General features: G+C 44.4%; 1 protein-coding gene across 2 annotated transcripts in view; it reads left to right on the top strand.

Annotated features, from left to right (window-relative positions):
• LIMCH1 (LIM and calponin homology domains 1) overlaps nucleotides 1–18,061 on the top strand; it is a 1,245,196-nt gene that overhangs the window by 1,193,378 nt on the left and 33,757 nt on the right. The gene's annotated exons all lie outside the window — the stretch shown is intronic.

Below are 18,061 nucleotides of genomic sequence, written 5' to 3'. Positions count from 1 at the left end.
GGTTGCCTAGCAACCGATAACCACCATTCGAAAACAGCCGCCATTTGCAGGCGGTGGAACCTTGAGGAGGTTGTGAGGAACAGCTGAGCGTAATTAGGCACAAAGAACAGTAAAAATCACACAACGTGGACGATGATAGCGTGGAGGCTCTCAGCACAGCAGGTCTTACCCTGTGCAGTGGGTGCAGAGACTGATTATCAGGATACAGGCAAGTGGCGTTGTGCTCCTCCTGGAGCCAGCTATGGCAAGGGGAGGAGGGCTCCTGCCGTACCTCGGCTGCTGCTGGGTCGGAGTGGATGCTGGCTGTGAAGAGGTCTAGCACATAACGCTTCTGCAGCATCATCAGCCGGATTGCTTGCATCTCCATGTTTATAGCGTTGAGGTCTAGTTCAGTTTCATTAGCCAGCCATATCACTTCCTAGCGCACGATATCGAGCCATTTGGCATTAGAAGCTGTTTGCACTCATGGTAGTAATAGAGATGCAAGAAACATGGGGGGAATCTTGGGTCGATATTTAGACCATCTCTGCAATTTTTCCTTCTTCTCTTTTTGTAGCAGGATACCTAATATAGACCACTGCGGCAGCACTGTGGTAGGGACATCAAACACTGGTGCTGGTATTGAGGCAGACAAGCCACCCGGTCCCACTATCAAATGTTCTTCAGGGACCACTAGGAGCACTGAGTGCAGTAAGGTCAGTGAGCAGGTGCCTGTCATGACCCTTGCCCCCCGCCCTAACTGGCAAATCAGCCTTCCAGTTAGGGCCAGGTCAAAGGCCTTAAAACCTCATCCAAGACTCTCTTGGAGTCAGTCCTGGCGCCTTTGGCCATCATGAAGACCAACATTAGAATGGAACTATTTACTTGGGACTGTTTAACTTGGGGGGCTTCAGCCAACATGGAGGCACACACATAGCTGAGTTACAAGGAACTGAGCTATGCGGTCTAGTCTTTTGGGTGTGGCAGGCCTGGGACTACTTCACCTGGACTACTTTGGGTGTGGCAGGCCTTTGACTATTTTACCTGGACTACTTCACCTGAGACTATTTAAACCACACTCAAACAGCAGAACATGCTTTGCGTTTTTTTGCTGTGGGCAGCGTAACGCTCACCGTGTCCAGTTCTTTGATGCCAGCTTACCTGAAACCAAGGACCTGCAGAGAGAGAAAGAACACTACGAAACTTACCTGGAACAGTATCCTGTCTTCAATCCATCGCTGACTTCAGTTCCACACGCCTGAAGGTACGAACTCCATCATCCGCCACCTCATGCATCCTGGAATACCATAACCTGGAAAGAGGAGAAAGAAAGACAGCATTTGTAAGCGTTTACTCACGTTTCCTCCCGAATGAAGAAAGCCACACAATTCTTACCTGGGTAGTCATCTCCTGGTCAGTATCATTGCTGGAACATTACGGCGCTCGGCGAGGAACATCGCAACCTGCAAGGAGAGAAAAGACACAGGTTAGCAATATAAAAGGCAAAACGGCGCTGCTCATCGCGCATTACTCACCGGACAGCATTGCGCACACCGTGCTTTCGCTTACCGGCCCATGCTCATCTTCAAACTGCATGACAACAGCAAAATACCTTTCCATACCTAAAAGGAAAGAAGCAAGACATTATTATTCGAACTAAGAGGAAAATAAGAACTGCATATAAAGACTGTAAAGCAGCAAACCTACGGAGTCGCAGCAGGCCTGGATTCCCACAGTGGGGCTTGCACCAGTGAAGTAACTTGGTCGCTGCTCACCCCCACATCTACGCGCCCTTGCCAGGAGGAGCAGGACGGAGAATCCACCTTTCACAATATTAAGGTGAGGAGAAGGCCGAAGGGGGAGGAAGGAGTTGAGGCCAAGGGAGGTGGGAAAACATAAAGACAATCTGGTATTGAATCCAGCTCTCCTATATTGCAGACCAATCTTTAACCAGAGGCCTTACCAACGGACGGGGAGAGGGTCAGAGAGTGCAAATCATCCAACCAGGGCTGGGTGGTGTCCCCGTGGATACCAGGTGAGCGTAACAGTGCCCCTCCATAGTGGCGGGATGTGCAGAAATGCCTGCTGGCCGCACACCTGGTAGTTATCCATCACTGTTGCTGTCCCTTTCTTGAGGTCTGGGATGTATAATGTCTTATTGCACTTGTTGTTGGTCCCCACAAAGACGCTACCTTTGTAGTCAAAACACAGTTCATAGTCATCTTGTTTTAGCACTTTTACTGGTTTTTCCATTGCCTCATTCAATGCGAGTTTCGCCACATGCTCATTCCAGTACTCTCTGCATACAGCATTCACCTTATGGATTACTTCTTCTCCGAATCGTATGAGTCCTCCTGCCATGCAGATCATTATAGTTCCTTGCCATCTGTTTGCCACGCATTTCACACCTACCAACTTCGGATATGGTCTCTGTAAGCACTGTGTACTCCTGGGGTTTCGAGCACACTGCAACTCCTCTGGATCCACCATTACAAGTTGAACACTCAGTCCCTGGAAAGTGCTTCATAGCCTGCATAAGGTGAGATGGACCAAACACTGGGCCTTCAGAAGCGGAATCTCTTGTGGCATTATTACCTTGGGTGCTCCTGACGCTTGTGGTATCAAGGAACAGACATAACCGCACATTCTTATCGCCCACTGAGTGCATGTCTGTGTACCAACTATTACTTAACTCTAGGTGGTGCACATTGTCTATAACATCTGTGCCCAATCCCCTGTATTCATCGAATTTGGGTCTTCTTAGTTGTCTTTTAAAACGTTTTGAATCACTATCGTGTAACACATTCGGCCTTGCAGTAATGTTAGGAAACAGCATGGTGAAAACAATGGCATAACTAATTCAGTGAACCTGCTCATGTGCTCTGTGGCATTATTTCTGTGACCAAAAGATATATTGTTTTTCTCAGTTTCTCCATACAATGTATGCATGATAGTCTCTTATTAGCATGTAATGGGGAGGACCTGGCCAAAGAATTGGCAACATTAGTAGTATTAGTAACATTCCACTGCCCCCCATCCCCTTTATATATAACCTCACCATATAAAACGCCCTCATAAATAAATCCCTAATATAAACATTGACAAAGCAAAGACCCCAGCAACACAATGCATAACGGACATATACTTAGATGAAAAGGTATTTATCATAGAGTGGTCATTTGATGGTAAATTTTGCTCTCTTCCAAGGAAGTGTACACGAGAATTAATTTTTTTACAATGTGCACGAAAAGAGAGATAAGGAGAGCGAGGGAGAAAGAGAAAGAGAGAGCTGAAAATGCAAAATGTGCTGAAAAGTGTTTGTATTTTGTAAAGAATTTTCAAAAGGAAACAAACGAACAAAATGATCAAAAACACATAAAAGAAATAAACAAGAACAGCCAGCCGTGCTTCAGAATTTATAACAACAGTGGCATGTTACTTCAATTAGTGTGTGTTACGATAACTTTTTAGCATTTACTCAATCTGTGCGGGGGGGGTGGCATTCGGTGCCTTGTGAATGTCCGAAAGATCCACCCAATACCGCAGCTTCCTTGCCTTCACTGCCAGGGGAGTGGCATAGGTTCGCTCAACTGACAGACACAATTCCTAACATGCATTAGGTTGCCAGGGAGCAGCTGAAGCGGTGGTGACGTCACTGAGGTAGCTGCAGCTCTGATTGTGTATTCGTATCGTGGAGGTGCGATCTGTTGAGAAATTTTTATTGCTTTTGTTAATTCAGACAAGTAAGCCTTGGATGCTTTCCTTATGGGAGATACAGGCGTATGCATGCGCCGCCCAGTCACCACCTCATGCAGTGATAAATGATGTTCCTTACAGGACTGTGTGCGTAAGCTAAACAGTGCCAGGGGCAAACAGTACACCCAGTTCTTCTGTAACGTTATGCACAGTTTAGGCAGGTTCCGCTTTAACAGGCTGTTGAACCTCTCTACGACCCCAATGAACTCGGGGTGGTACATTTTGCTAATCCGATGCTTGATTCCCAGTAATGCTGTTATCTCCCTAAACAGTTAATTGAAAAAGTGAGTGCCGTTGTAAGATCTTAACATATCGCACACTCCCCATCGAGGGAAAACCTCCCCGACCAAAGGTTTTGCAGCACACTTAGCATCTGGATGTGAACAAGGACCTGCCTCCACCCATTGGGAGATGGGGCACACAACCACTATTAGATGGCGATACCCATTGCACCTCTCCCCCAAGTCTGCATAATCTATATGCAGCTCGCAGAATGGCCCAGTAGGGCAGGGTAAAGTCCCTTGGATTGTTCTCAAAGTATGTGCATTACTGTATTATTGACAAGTAGTACATTTAATCACCATTTTAGATAGTGACTCCTGCAGATTGGGGACAAACCAGTCCTCCTGCAAATCTGTGGCGATATGATGCTCTGACACGTGTGACGTATGGTGCAGCGGGTCGAAAGCGGCCAGTAGCAATTGGAATGTGGCAATAGTAATCATAAGTAGAACCATGCACTATGCCTAAACATAGGCATCATTTTTATTTGAGTTTACCCTGCCACCAGCATGGGTGACCATTATCACCATAGTGTTGAGTACAGAGGGGCATATCTTAAATGCTGCCTCTGCGACGCAGGCACTTGCATATCTCTGCGACTGTAAAGTGGCCATCACGTGATCTTGGAACCGGCTCTGTACCACGAGTAGAGCGGGTTCCACAGATCAGGCAACTGATGTGGCAGGCAGGGGTGCACTATGCTTTTGGCATGGAGTCAATGGAAAAGGGGAGTCTGGTTGGCAGACGGAATTGCCCTCATCATTCTATTGGTTAATACAAATAAGGCTTTGCACCCTTGCCAGATGGCAATTCCCCCACATGGGAGATCTAATACCAGGTCTTCACCCCACTGCAAACTTTTAGGCTAAACAATGATGGAACATCATTAGGGTCAGCGCAACATCACAGTTTAATAGTGTTGCAGTTCTATGAAGAGTGTACAAAGTTCACTGAAAGTTATAAAAGAAGGCTACTTACTATCTCTGCTCGCAGGAGTTCCTTTTACCTGCCCTGCCAAATGTGTACTTTGTGCTGCACTTAGAGGTTCCATGTGTATTACTGTCAGAGGGAGTTGCTTTCTAACTCCCCTCACACAAGGAAGGGATCATACAATTACTAGTAGGTCTTTCCTGCTGATACATGATGATAAACCTATTTTACAGTCTATTTCTAGTAAATGGAAAATCTCTGGCATCGTCAAGCACACTAGTTTATACCTAATATATTTAATCAAACATAGGGGGAAGTAGCTACTGTGGCCTTTATTTATTTTTATTTATTGGGTCTTTATAATGCACCTATACAGCAAAAGGTGTTTAAATGCGCAACAAGACAAAGGGGGCTGGGAGGTGGACAGGGATGAAGACAAACAAACGGTTCTACTAGGTAGGCCTTGTGTCATTCGGATCGTGTAAGTGCAGTAACGAGAAGTGCGTGGGAGAGGGGAAGCGGGAAGTGGCGGTCAGGGCAGAAGCGCCCATGGGTTATGCGAATGCCCAGGGGAGGCCAGGTGAACAAGTGCCAGGGGAATACAGTCTGCAGGGGAAAGAAGGTCCACTTGTTAAGTGCGAGGGACGGGGCTGAAAGGGGTGCAGATCCAGCAAAGCCAGTGCAGGGAGAAGGAGCCCGGAAGGGCAAGTGTAGGTTAGTGGGAGGAGGGGGTCAGGGGAGACCAAGTGCAGGGGTAGATTGGTCGAGGAGGGCCTGGTGCCCTGTAAGAATGTGAAGGAACCAGGCAGCCAGTCAAAAGGAGGCAGAAGGGACATTAGCAGGGGAGGGGGAAGGAGGCAGAGAATAGGAGGGTCTTGAGAAGCTTCCGGAACTTAAGGACATCCGGCTCAAGTCTGAGAGGGGCAGGGAAGCCATTCCAGAGGAAGGCACTTGCGGAGGAGAGCGATCTAATCCCACTCGCTGCTTGGAAACATGTCTGATCTGCAGAGAGTTGGAGCTAGAAGTCTCAAGGTCTCTAGCAGGGAGGTTTTTAGGGAGAGAGAGTTGGATGTAGCTGGGTCCAAGGCCCCAGAAAAGCCTTGTGGGTGATACAGAGGGTCTTGAACTTGATCCTCGCAGCAGCTGGGAGCCAGTGGAGAGATTTTAGGGCAGGGAGGTAGTTAGGCAGAGAGAGTTACAGTTACAGTTCATAGTAGATCAGTTGTAATTGGCAAACATACCTCAGTAATTACAGGAGCTGGGTAAAAGGTGAAAATGACTACTTCAAAGACTGAAGTATTGATTTTGGGTCATACTGAACTGTGGATTTTGGCACCCTTTCCTTGACTCTTAGTTGGCACCTGCAATCTACATAAAGAAACAAAGGTTAATTTTTAAGATCATTTTGCCCTTGACTTCTCAGGTAAACGCTCTCGTCTGCATCAGTATTGGTCCTACCTTCCAACACACACAGCCACCATAACAGTAGCCATGATCTCCTTTTAGCTCTACTATGCAGTAGTATTGATCCTGGCATGCCACAATATATTTTGTTTTGTATTTTTTTTAAATTATACGATATAGTTTAATTACAAACTTTTCATTTATGTCCAAATTACAAAAGCATATCTGCATTTTACAACTATAAAAAGAAAGAACTTATAAAAAGAAGAAAAATCTAAAATCATTTCCTTTCAGTCCAGATTATTTATCATCTAAATGGGGTTAATACGTTCACTTAAAACTTTGACATTCGATTTGTCCATTATATTTTTCCAAAATTGTATAATCCTAAAAATCAGGGCTTTATTATTCCACAAAATAATCGATGCCCATCTTTCGTTTGCGTCATAAACGGCCCTTGTTTGTGGAAGCATGTCTTTAAACCAGTTTCTTTTTTCAGTTAAAGCCGTAAACTCCATTATAATATGATAGAGTGACTCCACTGTTTCTGGCAGCTGGCAAAATCGGCAAAATTTCAATTTTGCTGGCAGCTGTTTGTCATAACCAAGACTTCACGCGTAGGAAAAAGATTAAGGCGTAGACGTAAGTAGGTGTCGCGGGTATTGCATGCAGGAAACATACTAAGATATTGGGGTAATTGATTCAAGCGTCTTGTTTCTATCTCACAATTTAATGCCAGCTGATATTGCGCTTTGTTGTATCGTTCTAAACCAATCATTCCATTGGATGTGCTTTTTTTCCTCCTGTCAACGGAATTTAAGCATCTCCATATTTATATCTGCATTGTGTAGCATTGTCATGGTGGCCTTTGTCCATTCATTTAAGACTGTAAAATTTACGGCGGACTGAGTTACACGCAATATATCTATTGCTGGGATGTGATCATCTATCACAGTCTTTCTGGAGAGATCCAATTTACTATAGACTCCAGAGATTGAATAGCTATCTCCTATTGTATACGTGTCATGGGATAGGTCACTGGTAGGGCTAATACTTTGTGCCAGAAAATCCCTTCTAGCTCTTATCATATTTTCTGGTCCAATTAAACATGGTTTCACTGCCATAGGATCAAGTGGCAACTACCTTTTGTCTGTAGTAGGTGATTACTGGCTTTATTGAACATTTGCCAAATTTCTTGTGTAACAGTAGACCTCGTCGTGCCAACGAGAGAGCTTTAGATTTTAAATGGTCTACCCAATCCTTTTCAACCTCTGATTGATTGAGCCATATTCCTAGGTATTTGATTGAATTCACCTGGTCTAGCCATTTCCCATCAAGGCAAATTGTTTTGCTTTTAGCTTTAGGTTGGTATGTCAAGGTCATTATTTTTGATTTATTTGCATTGATAAGCAGATCATTCATTTGTACATATTCTTCCAGATTTCTTAGACTTTTCTGAAGCCCATTTGTGTTTTGTCTAATATTACTATATCACCGTATATGATGTAAGGCCGAGGAATTGCATTGATTTTCGTAGGGATGACTATAGTAGGTCTTTGGCACTCTGCTTTGTCTGATGTGTATAGATCAAAGATGGTCGTCGCTAGGGGGCAACCCTGTTTCAAACCATTCCAAGTCTGAATCTGGTTAGACAATGCACCATCCTGAGACAATCTTATTTTGATTGACCTGTTTGTATACAGTTCCTTGATGGGTTCTAGGATCTCTTTTGGGCAGTAGCATTTGATGCAGTAAATAGATAAAAACTATGGGATAAATTATCAAAATGGAAGGCTGCATAGATTAGTGTTTTCTTCTTTATAGATTCCAGTTTTAAGATATTCAAAAGGATCAAATTGATGTTATTGCGACATTCTTCACGGACCCTGTTTGCCTTGGATGTTGTCGTTGGTTTCCTTTGCCCAATCTAATAGTCTCCACAGAAGTAACGATGCAAAGACCTTTCCAAGGGGGTCCAGCAAGGCTATAGGGCGATAATTTGCCGGTGATTTCCTCGCCATGTTTAAAAATAGGTATTAATATAGCAGTTTTCCATGTCGATGGTTATATTCTGAGATGCATTTCAAAAATCTGGAGACAAGGATTAGCCCAAAGTTCCGGATTGTGTTTTAATATCGCATTACTTAAACCATCAGGCCCGGGGGCCCGGGATGGATTCAAGTTTTTAATATGTATCAGGATTTCTTCAAAATCCAACTCAGTCTTCCATTTCAAGTTATCTTCCTCAATGGATTTGTTCTGAATTTCATTTCTTTTTTTGTATAGTTCTGAGAAATGTGCTATCCACTCTACTTCTTGAACTTCAGGTATGAGACAATCTTGTTGGTAACATACTCTTACGTCCTGTCCCCTTTCCTCCATACTGCACGGTCGTCCCTTCCCAGGGACAGGAAATGGTACCTTTTTCACTTAACAAATGCCTTCCCCTTTAAATTTAGAGGCGCGCGGGGGTGCGGCCATGGGAGCATGCGCTGCCCCGACTCCGCCCCCCAGCGCACCACCTTAGTCCCCTTTTCCGCGTTGACGGGAACGGGCCGAATTCACCAGCATTCCTGGGTTTGGCTTCGCCCATGTAATTCCACGTGAGGATACTTCTTCTCTTCTGTCTTTTTGTCTTTTTATTCAATTGGCTGGAACTGAGGGCCATCGGGCTAGCACTCAGAGCCTTCCTTTAGGCTATAGAGGGCAAAGTCGTCCTCATTCAGATCCTCAGGAGCAGCATGTTCTATGTCAACAAGCAAGGAGGCACCAGGTCCCCTCCACTGTGCAGACTGGCAGTCAGCATGTGGGAATGGGCCCTGGACAACAACGTTTACCTGATGGCCGTTCACCTTCCTGGGGTAACCAACCTGGAGACGGACCGTCTCAGCAGACTGGGAGCGGACAATTACGAGTGGCAATTGAACGACCTAATACTGCAGGAGATCTTCAGCAGATGGGGGTCACCCCCAGGTGGACCTCTATGCCTCCTGGGATAATAGGAAGTGCCAACTGTTCGCCTACTGACAGGGCCAGTGCCCCGGCTCCCTGGGAGATGCATTCCATATCCAGTGGGACAGAATGTCAGCTTATGCCTTCCCTCCCACTACGCTGATACACAGAGTGATGAGCAAGATCAAGGAGGCTCGCTGCCTCAACATCATTCTAATAGTTCCATGGTGGCCAGCCAGGCCATGGTTCTCGGAGCTGCTCAGCCTCTCGGAGAGGCCTCCCATTCACCTTTCGACGGGCCCAGCACAATTTCTGGTGCAGCAGGGGGACAGGGTCATCCACCCGTGCCACAGAAACTAGCCCTCACAGCGTGGTTCCTGAACAGGTCACGCTGAGGCACCTAGGCTAATATGGAGATCATACAGGGCGCTAGGAACAAATCTACCAGGGCCCAGTATAAGAGCAAGTGGACCAGGCTCTGTCACTGGGCAGACTCTAAGGATATTGACCCCCTGGCATGTACATTGGACAACATGCTTTGCTTCTCGGCGCACCTCGCTCATTCGGGGGTGCAGGTTGACACTTGCCGCCCTTACTTGGCAGCCATTGGGGCTTACAGAAACTCAGAGGAGGAGGTCTTTTCCTCTTCCAACCCAATGATCAAAAAGCATTTGACGGGACTTGGCAGTCTCTATCCGCCCATAAAGAGGCCACACTCTGGGTACCTCAACATAGTTTTGGGGTCCCTGGAGCACAAACCTTTTGCGCCAATGGCGTCCGCGGACATCAGGCTGGTCACCTTCAAGACAGCCTTGTTAGTCAGTCTCACCTTGGCTCAGAGTCAGCGAAATCCAGGCGCTGGTCGCCTCAGATCCTTATACTATGTTTCATAAGGATAAGGTAGTCCTGCAGACACACCCAGCGTTCCTGCCTAAGGTTCCTTCAGCGTTCCATCTGAACGAAGAAATAGTCCTGCCTCGTTTTATGCGTAGACTAAGGACGTGGCGCAGGGACCTCTGCACTGCCTCGATGTCAGGCGTGCACTGAAATTCTACTTGGACAGGACCAAGGGCTTCCGCAAGTCTGATGCATTGTTCATCACTTTCGGCGGTTCAAGACCAGGGTACCAGGCCTCCAAGGCCTCCATAGCCCGATGGATGGTCTCGCCCATGAAGGAAGCTTATGAGGGACAGCACAGGCCACTACCGGCCAACATGCGCGCCCACACAGTCAGGACCAAGGCAACGGTCATCGCATTCCAACGGCATGTCCCTTGGCAAGTCATAAGTAGGGCGGCCACCTGGGCTACCCCTTCGGCATTCTGCAAGCACTACTGTTTGGAAGCCGGCTCTAAAGCAGACGTGGCTTTCGGACAGGCGGTTCTTAGAAACCTGTTTGCTTAAGGAGGGTCTCCTCTCCACCCTGGGGCTGCATTCAGTTGTAATCACCCATGCAGTATGGAGGAAAGGGGACTAAGGACTAACCTTAGTCACTACGGTGAGTAATTTATAATGTTCTCGTTTAGTAGGTTCCATAGGTGTCTTGAATTGTTGTTTTTCATTGCTTTTAAAATATTCTCAGCACCATGTTGGATTATCATCATTTTAGTTATTTTTTGCCAGTTTCTGTACTGTTTTAATGTTTTAGAGATTTTTAATTGCTCCTCTCGTCCCAGCTTTGCTGCTATTTTTAGTTGTTTTCTAAGAACCCTTTTTTCACTCCGATGGGGATGTTATAGCTGTGTACATGATTGCTTCTTGGGAATCAACATCCATTCATAGTCCAAGTTCTCTGTTCCTATGCAAGAGGAATTAAGGAATGTTTCTTTTAGGCCTTCAAGCTTGTCAGTAGTTATGCACAGGCTGTTCATTCCAGTAATAAGCTCCAGGCAGGGAATGTCTACTTTCTTCTGAGATGGTAAATAAGACGACCATGTTGTGGTGGTCACTATTTACTGAATGAATATTATCTGTGTTGATAATTTTTTCCTTTATTCCAAGGGAAATATACATGTAGTTAAGGATAGCAGTTGACGTGGCTCTTTACCATGTAGGTTTGGGCAGAAGCTGATCACTGAGAAGACCATATAGAAGTATCACATTTCTTTTAGACATTTCTTTCGACCACCTTTGGACTTTAGTGGGTAATTTCTCGTAAGTGATTTTAGTTCCATTACTATCAAACTGATATAAATTTAAATCAACACAGACAATATTTCAACAGCAGTGTATTTTTCCTGTGCAGCATCCAAAGCTGTAAAGACAGTATCTATAAAAGTCTCATCATTGATGGCCACTGGGTTCCAGGACAGATTCATAATACTGATTTTTTGTTCTCAGTTTGAAATTTTTGTACATCGTCTCTTACATTGTGTATCTGAATTTCTTGTTCCACAACAATGAATAGGATCCAGGAGATAGGATTAGAAGTTTCCAGTACTTCGAGTCTTGCATCCATTTTTATCAGTGTTAACAAGCCAGCAGAAGGACACCCTGTTGCACGATGTGTAGCGGGATTCATGTATGTCAAATAGCCGTCACATACGGATTGTTCATATACCTATGTTTCCTGCAGGCAAATTATCTGACAGTTGGCTAGGTCATTATTTTCATTTGTAAACAAGTGTATTGATCCTTTTGAGTTCCATGAACAAAGAGTGAGAGTTGTATTCTCCTTTCTATGTAATTGTTATGGGTATCTCTTCTTTTGTAATTTAGATGGTGATTTCTGTATCTCAAGGTCTCTCCATATAAAATGTTTTGTTGTATTCTGCCGTACAATTTTTTAGCAATGTCTCCTCTGCGCAATGATAAATCTCTTTTTTCCGTCACCTCCATTAGAGTTTTGTTGGCGTCTTGTGTGAAACATTTGGTTGCTAAAGGTGTGCAGATCCTTTCTTGTTTCACCCTTTCAGGCGTATCCACCTGGCAGGTATTTTTATCCTTATATCGTGAACAGCAAAATCCTAATTTCTGAAAGTGACATGCTTTTTCCATCACTTTTTCCATAACTTCATAAGAGTTCAATTGAATCTATACACAATCCATAATTGTACTGTGAATGAACTCTACCAGCTTTATGTCTTCTAACACACTGAATCACAGTTGTGGTATCGCATGTAGAAGGCATAGAATGTTTGTTCCATTTAGAATTAAGCCTTCATTCATTCGTTCCATTCTCTCCATTTCTATTACATTAATTAGTTCTTGGCGTCGTGGGTCAATGAATGTTGGTATTTCTAACCAGCTGTCTCGTGGTTCAGAAGCATTCACTCTATCACCATCTTGTCTTGATTTGTCACGACCTGGATTCGAATAGTCGCCCGACTCTCTCAAAGGTTGAATCAATGATTATCAGAGTTTCTCTATTAGTAACATCGAGGTCAATATCTGAAATGCCTTCGCAAGTGAAATCCACTCCTTGACTATGAGTGGTGAAGCCCTCTTGATATTCATCCTGAATAATCAGTGAAGCATCATCTTCATTGATAGTTTCTTCTATTAGGGAATACTGTTCTTCTTCCATGTACACTGATAGATTCATAAGGGTTTCGTCCTATTTTTTTATTTCACCTTCAGCATGGGTCTCCCAAGCTTAGCGTTTTTGTCTGATATTACGCATTGCACCCCTGTAGTTTGAGGTCACACCTGAGCATGTCCTGTGGTGACCACACTCTGAAACCCCTTTCTTAATCGGTCAGCTCCATAAATAATTACCTTTGTTGCCATAGATGAGTAAAAACATTGTTTTCCCATTTTCTTACCTCTGATAATTCCTCTACTCTCCTCTCCATTCTTCATTTATAAGCCAAGCTTACCCTGTTTGTTTATTATTTTCCTTCTTCTGCTCTACAACCTTATCGGTATCTAAGGGCATGGGTAACATACCTTATAAGGGGGTCTGGGAAAGTTTAGAATAAAAAAGTTTTGAACTTCTTGCAAAAGACTAGAGGAACCACCATAATCCTGAGATCAGGAGGCAAAGAATTAAAACTGCTGATCGCACGGATGGAACAAGCCCACCCTCATCCCAACGCCAGTTTATTCCGAGGGATATGATACAGTAAGGAGGATCCTCATCTGAGACAGGCTGCAGTTGTCATGGTTTAATGGGTAACCAATGAAGCATGCATTTGTGACAGAGTGTTACACAGAAAATGCTAACTGACGTATTGTGTAGAACCTGAAGGATTGGATGGCGTAGTTTGGGGGTCCTGCATAAAGAGCATCGCAGTTATCTAATTTGGAGCCTATGACCGCCCTAGAAACCACAGTAGAGTGATCTTCAGATAACAATGGAGGAAGTTGTCTCAACAACATTAGATGGTGATTGGTAGCACTCACCACTGAGTTAATCTGAGGGAACTTTGAAAGGCAAATGTCAAATGACGCCTCCGATTTTAACTTTCTTTTCTATGGGTATGATGCAACCCAAGAGGGTGATATTCGGCAAATCTATCAGGTCAGTGGTCTTGTTTTTTTTTTTTTAGAGGTCACCAAAAGAAGTTCTGTCTTATTGGGGTTAGGCCCAAAGTGATTAGCTGACATCCAGCCTTTCTTTGGTATTAAAAATGTGTTGAAAATGTGTTGTATTTTAGTAATATTGGCTGTTTGATCCTTAGCAAGCCTGAAACCTAGTTGGGTGTCTGAAAAATTTTGAAATGTGATGCCAAAGTCCATTAATAGGTCATGCAATACAGATAGATACATTTTGAAAAACGATGGTGAAAGGCAAGAGCCATGAGGTACACCCCAGTCAACAATCTCGTCACAAGATTGGTAGGGCCCTATTTTGATTCTCGACGATCTGCATGTTCGAAATGAGGTGAGCTACTTAATCGAAATTCTAAAACACATGCACTACTTCTTTAATGCGATTAGATTAAGATGTTATGGTGCAATGTATCAAAGGCCGTGGACAAGTCCAGCTGCATAATGAGGCTTATCTCTGCATTGTTAATTAAGCAATATGACCTGAGCGGCGGGGGCATTACCGACTCAGGTAATGCCCCGGGGCCCATAGTTATAGGCCCGAGCGAAGCGGGGAAGAAAAAAAATAATAATAATACGTACCTGTGTCCCCAGAAGGGGACGATGGAAGCTTCCAGCCGTGTGGAGGCGCGGAGCGGGGATGGCCCGGCTCTGAGTCTCCACACTGCTGGAGGCTGCTATCATCCCCCACCAGGGACGCAGGAGCAAGCAGGTAAGTGGGGTGGGGAGGGCAGGGAGGAGGGGAGGGGAGGGAAGGGAAGAAAAAAAGAAGAAGCTTACCTGAGTCCCCTGTGGGGGACGAAGGCAGCCTCTCAGCCGTGTGGAGGCTCGGAGCGGGGATGGCCCTGCTTCGAGCCTCCTCATTGGCTGAGGGGCTGCCGCGCCCCCCGCCGAGGACAAGGCAGCTGTAATCCCATCCGATAATCGAAGGATTCTCGGCCGGGTAAGGACCCGGTGAGAGCCAATCAGAATGCGTGTTGCATTCTGCTTGACTCTCGCCGGGTACTAATGATATTTATTAGAGAATCTTTAATATCTTTAAGAGCTATTTCTGTGCTTCAAGCTATTCCAAACCCTGATTGACAATCAGCAAGAAAATTGTGGCGTTCAACATACTGGCTTGGTTGGTTAGTTGTTTCCTTCCCTCGTATTGTTAGTTAGAATGGTATTTTTGCTATTGGTCGATAACTAGCACACAAAAAAGATCTAGATTTTGTTTCTTTAGGATAGGCACGTGGCACTAATGCCTTCTCAAAAGATGAATTTATAAATGTGGTTAAAATTGGGCTCAGAATATGGGTCATCGTGACATGAGATCTTTGTGAAAAAAACAAAACTAGTCTCCACTCTGGGTGGTAGGCTATCTTGAGTTGAGTCTTGAGTAGCATGTATTAAGTCAGTAGGTAGTGGTGTCAGCTTGGATTGGATGTTGATGTAGAGCTCACCTGAGATTAAGTTTAGATAAGGAGTTCAAAATATTGAATCTATTTTTTTATTGAGGACATGGCCACGTGACAATTAATGTGCTTTAGAGCACTCCCAGTAGATCTAGCAAAATATATATCATGAAGGCACCAGGCTCACAGGAGCAAAAGATCACAACACACAACTGACAAGGCAGCAGATACGTGTGAAGTTCCAAGAACCTTGAATGTCACAGATCACAAATGTTTTGTGTGATTGTGCCAACATCCAGAGCCAATGGTTAAAAGGAGATTCTGCAGCAATGAGATGATTGGATAACACAGGCTGCATGTCAGAAGCATGTTATGCAGCGGAGTGCATAGTAGGGATAGGAATTCCATCGAGGGGTCGAGTTTAAGCCCCAATAAGGACCATGCTATTTAGGAGGGAATCCTGTGAGAAGGGTTGCTTGCTATAATGTGTCATGTAGCAGGAACGTCGTGTTCAAGCACATTTCTGCCTTTCAGATAGTTCAAATGCACTGCTCTAAGATGGCATAAATAATTAAGAAATGTAAACATATTGCTGTTAATTGTGGCAAAATGTATGTGGACAATTGATAAAATGTTGAATCCTGAATCCGTGTGTAATGATATGTTAAAGTGAAAGTGCTTTTTACATTGGTTTAAAAACTGTTTGCATTTTTAGTGCATGATTACTTTGTGAGAGTTTAATCTTTTTTGGCATTCACCAAATAAAGAATATTTAAATAGACTTGTACCAGGTCAGTGAAATAGCTAACCACTTAATTAGGTGACATCAAAGAACTACTACTCTATGGGCTGAGACGGAGCATGCCCAGTCATATGGCAGACCCTCGTTTGGTTATACCTTCTTCACTTGAATCCTTGCATCATGAATGTTTTGGATTTGCAGGAAAGCTCATCCTTGAAGGTGCCATGGGTCATTATGTTTGAAGCATCCTCTAATGATATTGCCGGTAAGAGCACCATGTGGAGCTCTGCAGATCAGAAATCTTCATGACACCTTCTGCAAACATGATCTTGGCACTAATTTCAGGATTCAAGGATCATTTCCTGTGTACGACTTATTTTATTTGGCATTAGATGTGTTTCCTTAGTATTTGCCTTTAAATCCCCTTTTCTTCGTGGGCACTCCCATCCTTTTCAGAAGTTTACAGAAATCCAATAGCTTTTTATTTGTCTCATATTTAGAAAAAGGGATTCTGAGGTCAGTCTCCATCTTGTACAATGAAATTTCAGACTTGCCTCCTCTCCCTGTCGTTGATGGTAACATGTTTAAGTTCTTAGCGCCTCCAAATAGCGATAATGCATAGCGTTTTATCTGAGCTTTGGAAGTCATGACTGACAACTCCTCAATTGCCCATTGCTCTTTCCCTGAGCAAGCACTATTAAATTGGTTGGCCAGGCATTGTTTGCCATCTCCCACTTCCTCATTCTCAAATTGATAAGGATATTGCCAAACGCGTTTGACGACTGTGACGACCTGTTTTCTCTGCCAAAGATTTTGCTCATGATTATCACTGATATCTGTGGGCGCCATCATTTGTGCCCTCCCATCATGTTCCTTACCCTGGTAAATTGGTTGCTGCAGTTACTATTGATGATGTACAGTTGGCGGCAAGCCATGTTTCAAGAAATCTGTACAGCCCTTTGTAAACGAGACTGTACTTGCACAGCAAGTGCAAAAGCCAAAACTTCTTTTTCAGGTGAGTGATTTCCGGGAATAACCAGGGGGATGTTTGCCAGGGCTGAGCCCCTGGACTTATTCCTGAGCACCACCAGCACGTATTGTCCCAGATTCAGCCTGATTATTATTTTGACAATTTTATTATTTTAACTGTCAGTTGTAGTCACAAAACAAGTAATAATAGAGTGGATACATCACATGCCACTACATCCATGGCTTGCTCATTATTATTCCTGAACCTCTTTAGCAGCATTGGACTGCTGTGATTGCCATCTATTTTAATGAATAACAATGAGCCTGAAGGTGACAGTGCTTGGTGCTCATGCTGGTCAAGCCCGTAAAAGGCTCCAATCAACCCACATGATCATTGTGAGGCTCTGCTACTGTAATACCTGCTAGCACTGCTGCAGCAAGTGTGTGCTTTGGGTGTGCGTTGCAGGCTGCAGCCAAAAAGCCGCAGCATCAGGGGCAGCTAACTAGTTTAGTGGTAAGGCGGTGACGCACTTGCATATGTTCTAGTGTCAGTGGTATGGTCGTCATGTGCCATGCATGTACCTGGTTCTGCTGCCCCTATTTCTTCTGGTACACAGACAACAGGAAGTGCGCCAATACAGACGCCCGTGGCAGGCCGACAACTCAGTGAGTCTTAAACACACACTGGCACCCCACCGTGATTGACAATGCACAGTCTATCGTGCCAATAGTAGGGCAGAGTGACAACCAGAAAAAAGAGAGCAAAAACAGGACAGTTATCAGTCGGCAGCACCACTACAGGTGCAGACCAGAGAAAAGGCCACTCCCATGGAATAGTGCACATGCAGCGTTTTTAACTATAGATAAAGATATAGTGCAACGTTTGACAGGCAAGTCTATCAGTTCCGCAGTTGTCTGCTTTTTCCATCACTTAACTACGGGAAGAAAGCGCTTCTGCTCTATTTTCTGTGGATAGAAAGTCAAAATTTGCCACTTGCCTGCTGTAGAATTAGAGGAAAACTATAACCCTGATGATGTGTTTAAAAAGCAGTTAAACATGTGGCGTCTCATTTCAAGATACCAGTATATTATATTGATTGATAATTGTATATTGCAGATCTGCCATGGATAGTGCACACATCCCCCCAATAAGTTGTGGG

The sequence above is a fragment of the Ambystoma mexicanum genome, chromosome 6q, assembly GCF_040938575.1.
Source record: "Ambystoma mexicanum isolate Mex_15411 chromosome 6q, UKY_AmexF1_1, whole genome shotgun sequence".
Classification (NCBI taxonomy): Eukaryota; Metazoa; Chordata; class Amphibia; order Caudata; family Ambystomatidae; genus Ambystoma; species Ambystoma mexicanum.
The sequence above is the reverse complement of the archived record's forward strand: the minus strand, read 5'-3'. Positions and strand labels throughout refer to the sequence as shown.